The sequence below is a fragment of the Osmia bicornis genome, unplaced genomic scaffold, assembly GCF_907164935.1.
Source record: "Osmia bicornis bicornis unplaced genomic scaffold, iOsmBic2.1, whole genome shotgun sequence".
NCBI lineage: Eukaryota > Metazoa > Arthropoda > Insecta > Hymenoptera > Megachilidae > Osmia > Osmia bicornis.
Window position 1 is genome coordinate 120,001 of NW_025791080.1, and position 5,912 is coordinate 125,912.

Genomic DNA, 5,912 nt, shown 5'->3' on the forward strand with positions numbered 1-5,912 from the left:
CGCAATTAGCTGCGTTCTTCATCGACCCACGAGCCAAGTGATCCACCGTTCAGGGTAATCGTATAATTTTGTATTTCAAACTCTTTAGATCTTTAGTGTTATTTTCATTATTAACACACATCACATTCGATACCCACATCACTCTCCCACCCGGCGCGTGCAGGAGAGCGAATTCGGGCGTCGCCAACGTATTTGTTTGTTCGATCGTTGACGACACGATCGCGTCCAAAGACGGAAACCGTCGGAGAAACGCCCAGTGGCACGCTCCTCTCGACGGTCGGGCGTAAAGTACATTTAAAAACCTTGAAAACTACGAACGCACACAAGGAATTCGAGCGCGCGTCCTGTCGCTGAATCGTGCGCGTTGCGAGATTCGAACAGACACACGGCCGGCGACGATCGGTCTAACTAATGGACACATAGTTTTTCAAAGACTCGCTATCGTCGCTTCGCAGCCGGTCCGTAAGCAACACACATCGATCAGGCGGACGCACGAATTTTACCACGGTGCGTGTTTCGTAAATTCCAGGTTACCCGCAAGTACCTCTCTCTCTCTATTTCGAAAGAGGAATCTCGATCCGTCCTTTTCGGACAATGGAGAAATCTTTTTATCGCAACACGGATGGCAAAGAAACAACCGAAGCGTAGGAGCGTGGGGACGAGAGCGACGAAAAGAACGTCGCGAAAACAAAGTTTCGACGGTTGCTCGTTCTAAGACATCGTAAAACTCTCTCAGTTTTAACCACTCCTAAACGCTTCGTAAACTTTTAACAATTCTTCGCCTCCGCGAGTTTCATTTCGAATAGAGCGAACGCAACACGGACCAAACAAACTCCGATGATGCGAGATCATTTAGCAAAGATCAGACGGCGGGTCATCTGTATTCCTTTTCTCTCTTTTTTTTCTATCTTTCCATTTAACTAGGGTGTCGCAACGACGGGTACATATATATATATAGTATTTCAGTTTTAACGATCTTTCCAGTTCAGTTTGTAATAATATGATCCTTCTCTTTCATTTCGATCTTTCCGGTTTATGGTTAACCAACAGAAGCTGGTTTTTATACGACTTGTTTCTTTCAGGTTTGTTTGTTACGACTTTGTTTGTACCCGATCAAGTAGACGACGACCCATAAGTGATAGTTAGAGAGATAAAGGTCAAGAGACCTCACGCAAGCGTCTTTTACTTCCATTCACATCAGTCAGAGAGAAATGGTCCGGCGTCGTGCTCTCTGGCGCCGTTGATCGCACAGTTTTTTTGCCGGCGGTATAATTTTACCGCATCGCAGCGTTTTGGTATTTGTTTCTTATTGGCTCGAACCCGAGATTTTTGTGTTTTATGTCATATGTATTTATTTATTATTATATCTCTCGTTTTGTATAATTTTTGGTCCGAGCTCAATAAACTTTTTTTATCGCTTTATATCAATGATTCAATCCCAGCTTTTCTCTTGTATTTTTACTTGTTAATGATCCTTCCGCAGGTTCACCTACGGAAACCTTGTTACGACTTTTACTTCCTCTAAATAATCAAGTTTGGTCATCTTCCCGGTAACATCGGCAATGCCGAGACATTGCCGCGCACCAGTCCGAAGACCTCACTAAATCATTCAATCGGTAGTAGCGACGGGCGGTGTGTACAAAGGGCAGGGACGTAATCAACGCGAGCTTATGACTCGCGCTTACTGGGAATTCCTCGTTCATGGGGAATAATTGCAAGCCCCAATCCCTAGCACGAAGGAGGTTCAGCGGGTTACCCGGGCCTTTCGGCCAGGGAAAACACGTTGATTCCTTCAGTGTAGCGCGCGTGCGGCCCAGAACATCTAAGGGCATCACAGACCTGTTATTGCTCAATCTCGTGCGGCTAGAAGCCGCCTGTCCCTCTAAGAAGATTTGTTTGTACGTTGGTAGTAAAAACCCACCGACCGAAGTCGGGGGCCTTCGAGATACCATAAGTTACGTCTATTTAACAGGCTAGAGTCTCGTTCGTTATCGGAATTAACCAGACAAATCGCTCCACCAACTAAGAACGGCCATGCACCACCACCCACCGAATCAAGAAAGAGCTATCAATCTGTCAATCCTTCCGGTGTCCGGGCCTGGTGAGGTTTCCCGTGTTGAGTCAAATTAAGCCGCAGGCTCCACTCCTGGTGGTGCCCTTCCGTCAATTCCTTTAAGTTTCAGCTTTGCAACCATACTTCCCCCGGAACCCAAAAGCTTTGGTTTCCCGGAAGCTGCCCGCCGAGTCATCGGAGGAACTTCGGCGGATCGCTAGCTGGCATCGTTTATGGTTAGAACTAGGGCGGTATCTGATCGCCTTCGAACCTCTAACTTTCGTTCTTGATTAATGAAAACATTTTTGGCAAATGCTTTCGCTTCTGTCCGTCTTGCGACGATCCAAGAATTTCACCTCTAACGTCGCAATACGAATGCCCCCATCTGTCCCTATTAATCATTACCTCGGGGTTCCGAAAACCAACAAAATAGAACCGAGGTCCTATTCCATTATTCCATGCACAGAGTATTCAGGCGAAGGTAGCCTGCTTTGAGCACTCTAATTTGTTCAAAGTAAACGTACCGGCCCACCTCGACACTCAGTGAAGAGCACCGCGATGGGATATTAGTTGGACCGCCCGCAAGGAGCTAAGCCCACCGGTAGGACGTACCACATAATGCCAGTTAAACACCGCGAGCGGTGAACCGACACTGTGACACACAGATTCAACTACGAGCTTTTTAACCGCAACAACTTTAATATACGCTATTGGAGCTGGAATTACCGCGGCTGCTGGCACCAGACTTGCCCTCCAATGGATCCTCGTTAAAGGATTTAAAGTGTACTCATTCCGATTACGGGGCCTCGGATGAGTCCCGTATCGTTATTTTTCGTCACTACCTCCCCGTGCCGGGAGTGGGTAATTTGCGCGCCTGCTGCCTTCCTTGGATGTGGTAGCCGTTTCTCAGGCTCCCTCTCCGGAATCGAACCCTGATTCCCCGTTACCCGTTACAACCATGGTAGGCGTAGAACCTACCATCGACAGTTGATAAGGCAGACATTTGAAAGATCCGTCGTCGGTGCTAGAAGACCATACGATCAGCACAAAGTTATTCAGAGTCACCAAAGCCGACGATGGACGAACGGACAAGCCGTCCGCCACCGATTGGTTTTGATCTAATAAAAGCATTCCTCCCATCTCTGGGTGGAATTCTGGTTTGCATGTATTAGCTCTAGAATTACCACAGTTATCCAAGTAATGTGTTGTACGATCTAAGAAACCAAAACTGATTTAATGAGCCATTCGCGGTTTCACCTTAATTCGGTATGTACTTAGACATGCATGGCTTAATCTTTGAGACAAGCATATGACTACTGGCAGGATCAACCAGGGAGCTTAGTTATTATAGTAAATTTAAATTTTCGTCGACGGCTCCTCCCCAAAAGACCGATCGACGTTAAGACATTTCTCTTTTGATACACACATTTCATAAATTTTTGACCTCTTAAAGAGGCAAAATATTCTCCTCCGCTCATCTTTCTCTCATAAAGCACGAAAATCACTTTCACGCCGTGCATCCATCGTGCAAGCACGTAAACCACACACGCTGGGCAATCTAATAAAAGATGATAGCGCGGACAGTGGCATGCTAGACAAATCGAGAAAGCGCGTACAGTGATCATGCTGGTCATTTTGCCACCAAATTTAATAATCTTTATAAGAGCGGGCCCACCAACCTCGTCTCTGTACTTTATACATTTCTCCACCATCTCCACACACCTTTTCAAACATTAACGGAGAGAGTTCCGAGGACTTGCTTTAAATATATATATTATATATGTTGGAATCTCTCTCCTTTAGAAGTTTCACCAGCATTACTTCTTTCCTTTTTACTCATGTACAGAGAGAGTGACTTGTTATAAATTAATCTCTCTCCATACTTATTCTCCTCTCTGAACGTATCAGAGAGGATTTTATTTCTGACACCTCTTGACTTTTCTTAAACTCAGGACGTAATTTTATTCATAATTCAGAGGACGTAATGTGTATTTTAGACTTTTAATATTTCTAAACAGTCTCCCTTCTAAAAGTGATAGAACGAATTTTCGTCTAACACTACTTTCTTGGTTCCCAAATTTTATATAATCTTATACTTTTTTAGTTCGAACCAATTTTGGTTACAGACAGTTGATGCTCAATTGGTATAAGTATACACATTTAAAGTGCATACAGATCACCAGCCTTATATTACAAGGCTCACCACATATGGGCCATTCGGTCTTAGACACCGACCCGTGGTAATGCTGTGTGGAGATAAATAATAATTCACAACGGAAAACCGGAACGAGAATAGTCGAGAAAGTGTATTCTCGAGGAGCGGTAGACTGCTTTTCAACCGAGGTCATAAAAGAGCCACACGCTCGACGCTACTCCCGACCGGTCCGAGCGAACCGAAAGTACCTTCCTATAAATACCGAACGGCCGGCCGCTAGGTCGGCGACGCATGGGCTTACGCCCAGGCGTATACCTGCGCAAACCGCCGTGAGAGCGTACCATTCCGCCGGCACGGTAAAACTTAGACTGAAAATTCGTCGAACATATTCTTTCATTTAATAACGTTCTATACATGAAAATTAATAAATTAACATGCAGGACATAATAAATTCACATTTTCAAGTAAATCTTGGGTTTTATTAATATTTTTAATAATTTTGAAACCGCCCAGAACCGATGAGATGAAAAAATTAAAACGATATTTTTGCATTTTAATACGATAAAACATTAACAAATAAACGACTATAACAATATAAATGTACATTTGTAAAATAATTAAGCAAAATTACCATTTTTTAAGACAAAAAAGGTATCTCAGAACCGATTAGTCGAAAATTTTAAGAATATTATTTTTACTTTCTGTACGCCTGGTCCATCGTTAAATGCTATTAAACCAACGTCTGTGATGATATAAATGTACATTTACGCTCCATTTAGCCTAAAAATCGAACTTTACTTGCGCTCCGAAATATTTCTAAGTCCTGGCAGCGTATTGCTTCGCCTCTTAGAACCGATTAATCGGAAATTTTAACAATCTTATTTTTACTTTCTGTACGCGTGGTCCATCTTTAAACGCTATTAAACCAACGTCTGTGATGATATAAATGTACATTTACGCTCCATTTAGCCTAAAAATCGAACTTTACTTGCGCTCCGAAATATTTCTAAGTCCTGGCGGCGTATTGCTTCGCCTCTTAGAACCGATTAATCGAAAATTTTAACAATCTTATTTTTACTTTCTGTACGCCTGGTCCATCTTTAAACGCTATTAAACCAACGTCTGTGATGATATAAATGTACATTTACGCTCCATTTAGCCTAAAAATCGAACTTTACTTGCGCTCCGAAATATTTCTAAGTCCTGGCGGCGTATTGCTTCGCCTCTTAGAACCGATTAATCGAAAATTTTAACAATCTTATTTTTACTTTCTGTACGCCTGGCCCATCTTTAAACGCTATTAAACCTGTTACGTCCGAATTATTTTCAATAATTCGACCGTAGCTAAGAGCTATTTCCATTTTCTTTCTGATAGTTTTGAATAGTTTGACCGTTAACATGCCGAATTTGTGTACCTCGTCAGTGCGTAGCACTTGGAAATAATCCCAGGCGAGGCACACAAAGGAGGCTATAATTAGTTCGATTCAAATAATAAGAAGTCAACCTTCCTTAGGACGATTGCCTCGTCGAAACCGCGTAGCAATAAACATATAGAAATTCGAACCCGCTTAACCGCGCAGAACAAGGGAAATACGATTTTGTTTTATCCTCGCGAGCGAGATACCTCTCCTACCTGCGAAGCATGCGTCAGTCGACTCTTCCACAAGGAATGAATGCAATTAAGTTCGAAATAATTGGTATGAA

At 43.1% G+C, this 5,912-nt stretch overlaps 2 non-coding genes across 2 annotated transcripts in view; both read right to left on the minus strand.

The window, feature by feature from the left end:
- LOC123988686 overlaps nucleotides 1-57 on the minus strand; it is a 155-nt gene extending 98 nt beyond the window's left edge. The window contains exon 1 of the ribosomal RNA XR_006830273.1: nucleotides 1-57. This exon is cut by the window's left edge and continues 98 nt beyond it. This is a non-coding gene — a ribosomal RNA (5.8S ribosomal RNA).
- A 1,409-nt stretch (nucleotides 58-1,466) lies between these two features.
- LOC123988687 lies at nucleotides 1,467-3,389 on the minus strand. The gene has a single exon (XR_006830274.1). It is a non-coding gene; the product is annotated as a small subunit ribosomal RNA (ribosomal RNA).
- Nucleotides 3,390-5,912: the final 2,523 nt, after the last annotated feature.